The sequence below is a fragment of the Lontra canadensis genome, unplaced genomic scaffold (assembly GCF_010015895.1).
Source record: "Lontra canadensis isolate GAN:19392208 unplaced genomic scaffold, GSC_riverotter_1.0 scaffold2, whole genome shotgun sequence".
Classification (NCBI taxonomy): domain Eukaryota; kingdom Metazoa; phylum Chordata; class Mammalia; order Carnivora; family Mustelidae; genus Lontra; species Lontra canadensis.
Window position 1 is genome coordinate 23,498,957 of NW_022630996.1, and position 8,641 is coordinate 23,507,597.

Here is an 8,641-nt window from a genome sequence, read left to right on the forward strand (position 1 = left end):
GTTCAGTATAAGAGGCAATTCCAAATGTCATTCATAAGTAAATTTCTATGAATTAGGGTCTCAAAGGACTAACTTGTCTTCAAGGCTTCCTATCATAGGTAAATGTTTTCTCTTTCCCATTGCCAGCATCCATGCAAAAGAGAAGGTTTAGAATATGTGCTTACTTTTATACACATTCAGAAGATGCTAGTGACTTCTTCCATTCCTTCAAGTTGCAAAATGCCTCTCTGCCTTAAAACTGAGTGTCTGGGTACCTTCCTATACTCAAACTGATCATAGGGCTCTGTTCCCATTCTTCATCAACTTTTTTTTTAAGCAAAAACCCTAGAATGACACAGATGTCTCTCATTCCCATTAACTTCCCTTTCACTTCAGAGGCAGTACACCTCCTTGTCTACTAGAATCGAACATCTTTCCCACAACTGCTCTGTTTTCAATGCTAGCTTAGCACTGAACCAGATTTGACAAATGATTTCTTGAACATGATCTCATCTTTTTTTTTTTTTTTTGGCTTCTCCCCAGCATCTAATATTTATGTTCTGTCATTATTTCAGACAATGCACTTGCATATTTTTTTTTCATTCTCTGTTGTTTTAATTTAATGAAAAAAAAGATAATTTCAAATTTGCATTAAACTAAGTTGAATACAAAGTCTCAGTGAAGGAGGTCTGGTGATTCCATTTACAAAAATATGACCACTGTCCTTTGGCCTTAAAATTTCAGGACGGACACTTTACATGGCTTTGTGTTTGTATGTGTCAACAGCAGAGCATAGTATTAGACTCTTGCATCCATTATTAGATGTTCTTCAGCTATCAGAGCATTAAGTCTCTTTAGCAGATCATTTTTTTGGTAAAGACATCCCTTTTGCAAAGTCTCCATGCTTTGGCTTTGGCTTAGGTCTTACATTTTCAGCAACATCTTCATTAAGTCACTGTCATGAAGTGTGTGTACAGTTTCACATTCCTAGATCTATACATTCAGCTGGAGAATGGTCAGCATCACCTTCATAGCCAGTTTCTTTCTCAAGCTCCAGAAAAGCAGCTGCTTCTTGGTCTTCATTATCATCTACGAGACCTTTGGGGAATTCGAGGCATTAGCTTCCCAGTGGCAAATTGAACTGTTTTCCCAGAAGGGCACATTCATCATGAAGAGTTCTTTGCAGTGCTGAAACAACTGCCATACTATCATCCAAATGCCCTCTCCTGGCTGTAATTCTCACAGGTGCCCAAGTTCTTGTTTTACCAGTAAGACCCATGTACATTGTTTTTTTCAAGCTTGACCCCTTTTCCTTCTGAAATTAACTCCTCTGAAATAATAGTCTGTTCGGTATTTTCAGAATTGGTTGGTTCTTGGTTTTTCATTGTCCACTTTCCGGTTAGTCCTCACCATCCTCAGGGAGGAAGTTTGGGGCAAAGGGAAAGGTGCTCTCTTGGGAAAGAGAATGAAAAAAGAAAGGATGAGTCCAAGGCAAAGTCTTGGAAGCCTTTCTGAATCTTGCCAAGCCATTTTTAGTCTTCTCTGGAATTGTGAGACAATGTTTGTAAGACAAACATTGTCTCACTAAGTTTGTGGTAGTTAGAAGAGGAATAGGAAACTTGTGCAGATGGGAAAGGACATCCTAAGAAGAATCTGCGAAACGCAAAGCCTTAAGGCATGACCTTTTCAGAAATGAGAGAGGTCTGGAGAATTTTGTGTCCACAGTCTGGTATAAGAATGGCCAAGGAAGAGATTCATACCACTTGAGATAGGTAAGGTTACTTAAAATCAGACAAAGGTCTTCTGCATTTTTAAAGCAGATTTCTATCTTTTAAAATAATTCTGGCAGTAATGAGCTGGAAACACTGGAGATATAAGACCAAGCTTTTTTTTTAATATTCTATATGAATATTATTTATAATATTTTAATATTCTATATGAATATTATTTATAATATTATAATATTATAATATTATAATATTTACTATATTCTAGTCATATTAGCCCTTCACAAATGCTTAAATTAGAAGAGCACAAAAGGATAGGTTTAGTTAAACCTAATAATGTCTTCTATCATGCTTTTTTCTTTGTTCATAATGATTCCTTATTTCATCTTCTTTTCTTATAGGAATGGACATAAAAAATTACAATAAGAGTAGCAGTGTACTGTAATTTCTCCTAGGTACCTTACCATACGGTACCTGTCTCTCTAATTTAATTTAACTTGATCTGTTGAAAATTAGGCTTGTAAGGAAGGGCTCATATGTCATACTCATTAAAATGTCATATTCCTTAAAGAATCTAATTCCAAAGAGACATGCATCCTTTAATAAGAAACATTTTCATGCTCTACAGCTAAGAAGTAAAAATTCAAAAAGGATCCAATGAACAAAACAAAATGCATTTTAAAGTAATACTGATCATTAGGCAGATCATTTTTGCCTATTCAAATCTTTGGCTTAATAATTCATTTGTCTAGGAAAAGGCAACTGACTTTGGATGAACCCAATTAGATATTTAGGAAAATGTAATTTGTCTAACTATAATAATAAACAACCTAAAAGTAATTTTCAAATTCATATCCCAAAGGATCTGAAAGTAAAAAGCATTGATGTTCATTTAACATTAATAATAAAAAATGAAAATTAACACAAACTTGACATACCATTTTATGCTACCTAAAGTACAGATTTTTAAAGTTATCTAATTTAAGAAATCTTGCAGTGAAAATAGCATACATATTCCTCACAAGAAGGATTTACAAACTGTATAACATTTTTTCTGTAACAGTTTTATATAACTAATGTCATATAGTAAAAATCACAAGATGTTCATTCTTACTGATATCATAATTTATTTTTATAATAGTAATAACTCAATAAATTATTTTTATCCTTTTCCTATTTTAAATAAATAGTTCAATGGCAATAAAAAAGCAAATTATCATAAAGATGGTAGTTAATGGTATATACTAGATAAAATTTTAAAAATTAAAAATAATGTGATTTTTTAACATGAAAGTATTAAATACATCAACATTGTGAACCATTATACTGCATTAAATATAATGACTATGAAGAACATATAGAAAAATAAGAGTGGCTTAGTGAGATAAAGTGGAAATATCATAATACTGTGAGCACTATGATAATAAGCTGTGTTTATGTGTAGATTTTGGTATGTTAAAATGAAATGTAACTGATGTGGTTAAATTATTTTTTGGTTTTTGGATTTTGTTTGTTTTTAAGTTTTCTTTTACATTTTTAGGGAGAATTTTTTAAGTTAATGGAATTTCATTTAAAACTAAAGAAGTAATTATCTTTATAAACAATATGAATTCCAAATATATCTTAAAAATTCTTGTTTGAAAATTGCAGAAAACTGACAGAAAAATTGCCTTTTTAATTCCCTAAATATTTTAGGTGTTTTATTTTTTGATTTAGCTTTAAGTGTAGGAGTAGCTATATTGAAACAATATTTTAAAGTGTTTTTGTATAAAATAAATGACTACTCTTGCTTTTAGGCATGGTATTATCACCTGTTTCATGATATCATGAAACATATTTCATGAATCATATTTCAGATATTTTTTCCTTCTTTCCATCAATATTGTATATTTGATTAATACTGCCAAAGCCTATAAGAAGTCCCTTGGAGAGATCTTTGTATCCCCAGAATAGCCGACATGACAGGTGGAGGTGCAAAAAAATGTGTGTGACCTGAGATGGTTTAATCTGTGTCCAGACATTTAGGTTTTCTAAAGTTCTGCTATTCATAATAATAATTTCTCTTTTTATATAGTATCTAGACTACTAATTCAACTTTCTATTCTTATTAAACTGGCTAGAAAATTTAGAACATGCTAAAATGATCCTGTTAAGTAGAGGCACCAATGCCTTATACCTGGTTTTGATATTCATGACAAGTGCTTCACTTCTATTATGACATGTACAATTAGATCTTGGTAAAGTTTCTCTATCATATTTAGGCATTTTTTCTTGTAGTCCAGTTTCACTTAAGTTTTTATTTTCAATTTCACTCAAATGCATAAAATACTTTTTTATAACTATGCTTATTTTTTTTACCGTGCACTTTTGGAACAAACATTAGTTGTTCATGATGAATTATTTTATCTAAACATTACTGACTTCAATTTGTCATTATTTTACTCAAACTCTTTGCATTTAAGCTCATAACTAAAATTTCTCTGCGCATTTTGTGTACTCTGTCAAGCTGTAATGTTACCCTAATGATGGATTGATATCTTATTTAATGGGCTATGAATATTTTTGTTCAAGGAAAGTTAACTAAAACACTCCCCAAATTATATGAACCTGGTACCTTATTTACAAATGAGTATTTTGAAAATACTTCCTGATGGGTAATATGGTTATTATTTTATGTCTATGTGTTCTACATCATTTTGCATCCATTTCAGTCATTTTTTGAGCATGAATTTCTAAGTTTCTCTAAATGACTATACTTCTTTAGTTTGTGTTCTCTTGGGATTATATATGTTTTTCTTTTCCTTCTCAGTCTATTTATTTATTTATTTATTTATTTATTTATGACAGAGAGAATGTGTGCTAGTGGGGGAGGGGAGCACAGGAAAAGGGAGAAAAAGAGAATCTCAAGCAGACTCCATTCTGAGCACAAATCCCCATGTGAGGCTCTATCCCACAAGTCTGAGATCATGACCTGACCTGAAATAAAGAGTCAGACACTTAACTGACTGAGCCACCCAGGTGCCCTAATATCCTGCTTCAGCTCAGGTCTTGATCTCATGGTTCTGGATTTGAGGCCCTAGGTCACTCTCCACACTCAGTGGGCAGTCTGCTTCTCCCTCTCTCTTTGCCCCTCCCCCTGCTCATTCTCACTCTTTCTTAATTATTAAAAAAAGGAGAAACATTTTAAACTTAGATTTACTTATATTCCTTAGATTATATTAAAAAGGTTATTCTTTCTTTAATGTCCAGAAATTTTCTAATTTCAAATTTACTTTCTTCTTTGACCCAGATTTTCATTAAAAGACTATTCATTTTCAGGGTTTTCATGATTTTCCTATCTTCCTTCAAGTCTTTTCCTAATTGTCACTTTCCAGTGACAATTTCCCTGACCACACTCCACCTCCAAACTTGTCCTCTTTAATCTTTTCCTATGCTTGGTTTTTCTCCATAACACTTACCATTACTTAAAATATTGCATTTTTTAATTCTTTTCTTTTTTTATGGTCCATCTCTCCCTCCTAGTAAAAAGTAAGCTCCAAGAAAACAAATGTGTTTGCTAAGCTTTTTCTTGCTCTCTCCCTAAAATGCAAAGATCTTCCCTGCTGAAAGAATATATAAAGATTTTATTTATTTATTTGAGAGAGAGAGTGAGAGAGAGCATGAGAGGGGAGAAGGTCAGAGGGAGAAGCAGACTCCCCTCTGAGCAAGGAGCCCCATGTGGGACTCAAACCTGGTATTCCAGATCATAACTTGAGCGGAAGGCAGTTGCTAGCATAACTGAGCTACATTGGTGCCCAATATATATATTTTTGAGTTAATGAGTCAATGAATAAATGGGCTTTGATGGCAAAAGATTTTGGCTTATTTGCATGCTGTTGATCTTCTGACTTCTCAGTTTCCGCTAATAAACTCAGTTTCAGCATCATCATGATTGACTGTGAGAACTGAGTAGGAGACCATGTAGAACTCAGTTCTCAAATTTGTGAGAAAAATTTGCAATGCCGGATGATTTTTTTGTAGGGCTTGGAGAAAGTGGGGGTGCAACTGGATGCAAACTTAGTGACTTGGAAACAATTTTAACTTTACAAGGGAGCCCACTGTGAAAACCTTATATCTCCCGATTATCAAGGATGGCCCATAAATCGGTAAGGGTGGAGTCTATATTTGCCTATTTGCTGTACACAAGTACTGAATAACCAAAGCCTTTCATTGAACCCACCATGAGAAGAATTTATACTGTTGGGTTCAGGAACATGTATACCTGCTTAACCTTGAGAATGCAGCCCCCTCAGTACTCTTCCTAAGAGATACCGTGACTTCTTAAAAGTGTTATGGCAAATTTCCTATTTTTCACTGCATTATCTTTCTTTTCCCCTTTGTTAATCTACACCTGGTAAATAAACATTCATTTACAGATAGACATTCTTCGGTAGTAAACAGTCTTACGTGTTTTGAAACAAAGTCCACACAAACTCAAGTTGGTAAAGGGGCCAGAATACAGTAATCCCCACTTCTCTGTGGTCTTGCTTTCTAGGATTTCAGTTAACCCTCCCTCACTCAACCATGGTCAGGAAGCAGATGATCCATCTTCTGATTATTGTCACGTCAATATTAGCCTAGCAGCTCATCACAATTCCTTCATCATTTACCTCACTTCCTCATTACATAGGCATTTTATCATCTCACATCATCACTAGAAGAGTGAGTACAGTACAATAAGATATTTTGAGAGACCATATTCATGTAACTTTTATTACAGTGTGCTATATTTATTCTATTGTATTATTAGTTATTGTTGTTAATCTCTTACCATGCCTAATTTACAAATTATACTTTAATATGGGTATATATGTAGAGGAAAATCATAGTATGTATAGAATCCAGTATATCTGTGGTTTCAGGCATTCACTGCAGGTCTTGGATCAAAATCCCCATGCATTAGGGGGGACCACTATATTTTAAAGGAAAGGCATCCAAATAAAAATGCAATTGCTGTGTTGATTAAATAGGGTAAACAGAAAATAACTGTAGAACTTTAAAAAATTCCATTTCTTAATTATTAAATATAATTAAGTAATGGAAGACAAGACTTGGAAGGTGAATAGAGATAATATTCCACAGAAATAAAAAATGTAAAAATAACTAATAAAATCATACAAGACAAAAAGAAAAGATTCCAAGCATTCAAATAGAATAAAAACAGATGGTACACCAAAGATAGAGAAGTGGGGTGGGGGGAGGTTGGAGGAGGGAGGACATTAGGATAGACTCATAACAGTGAGAAATATGATTCCATTACTCGTGATATATTCATGAAATTCACAATACATTCAACCACTTGCTCAATCTTAGAATGCACAACAGAGATTTCAGAATTACCAACATAAATTCTATAAAAAGAATCCTACTAGCTAGAGTTTCATATTTCTTTAACAGTTTGATTGTGCTTAATTTAAGGGCATATAGTCCAAATACAGTGCTCAAGATTTACTTTGATTAGTTCTTTTACCCTCTTCAGAGTGAGTTTGGTTATGCCATTTATGTGAATTCAGTTTAGTCCAACTCTTTCTGTTTGAATTCCATTTTACATGGTACCTTTACCAGAACTGCTCATAGTTTTCATTTATCTCTCTCTCCCCAACTGTTTCTCAAAGAAACTGACTCACTCCTTTCTCTCTCTCCCTTTCCCTTTTTCTCTCTCCCTCTTCCACCTTCCCTTTCTCCCCACAATGTAAAAATCTTTCAATAATCAGAAACATATCAAAATATATATGAATAAAACTGACACAATATGACATCCTTCATTCCTTCTTTTTTTTCCCAATTATGGTCCATCCAACTAATTATAGGCAAGCAATCCCATGCAGCTATGGTTTAGTTCTCCCATTTTTTAGAGAATAGCCACAAATATATTTTCCTACTACCTCCCTTATTTTTTAAGACAACATGAAACATATTATTATTTTTTCCACTTAAAATATGCCCCCCATCACTTCTTAGCCTTTTGGATAAAATCAAGTGTAAAATATGCTCTAGAATCATGCTAATGTTCCTCATTATTTTTATAGCTTCATAGTATATCATAGTACATTGTATCTATATACATTGCTGATTTAGCTAATCCTCTAAGTTTGTACATTTAATTTCCCATAGTTTTTCAATTACAAATAATGCTCCAATTATGTAGTAATGTTACAGTATGTGGTACTACATATATAGCATATACATATATATATCAGAATTATTATAAATATATATTTGTATTTATATTTATATGTTTATACTTTATATTTTATATTCATTATTTAATAATAAATAAATTGTTTTATATTATTTAATATATTAAATTAGATATTATTTAAATATTAAAATAAGGTTATATCCCCTAGTTAAATTTGTGGAAGTGAGATTAATGGGTTAAAGAAAATATGTAGATTTATTGGATATTATCAAATTCCCTTCCTTGAGGATGTGACATACCTCAGTAATATATAGGAGTCATAGTCTCACCACACAGCTTCACCACAGAGTGAGCTGTAATTTCCCTCTCTCTCTCTCTCTCTACTTATCATCTACCTAACTACTAAATACATATGGATCTACCTATATAACTTGTAGCTTATCTGAATTTTGCCAGTCTTGTAAATGAAAAATATCTCAGTATTGTTTTTACATTTCCCTTACTGTAAGGAAAGTTACACAATTTTTCATATATGTAAGGGCTTTTCTGTATTTTTAAATAAATTTTATTTCTTCGCCTATTTTTTGGAGTTTTTTAAGGACTTAATTTTTTTTTTAAGATTTTATTTATTTATTTGACAGGCAGAGATCACAAGTAGACAGAGAGAGAGAGGAGAAAGCAGGCTCCCCGCAGAGCAGAGAGCCCGATGCGGGGCTCGATCCCAGAACCCTGGGACCATGACCTGAGCTGAAGG

At 32.9% G+C, this 8,641-nt stretch overlaps 1 pseudogene; it reads right to left on the reverse strand.

The window, feature by feature from the left end:
- Positions 1–711: 711 nt before the first annotated feature.
- Positions 712–1,364, reverse strand: LOC116872332 (annotated as a pseudogene).
- Between the last annotated feature and the right edge of the window lie 7,277 nt (positions 1,365–8,641).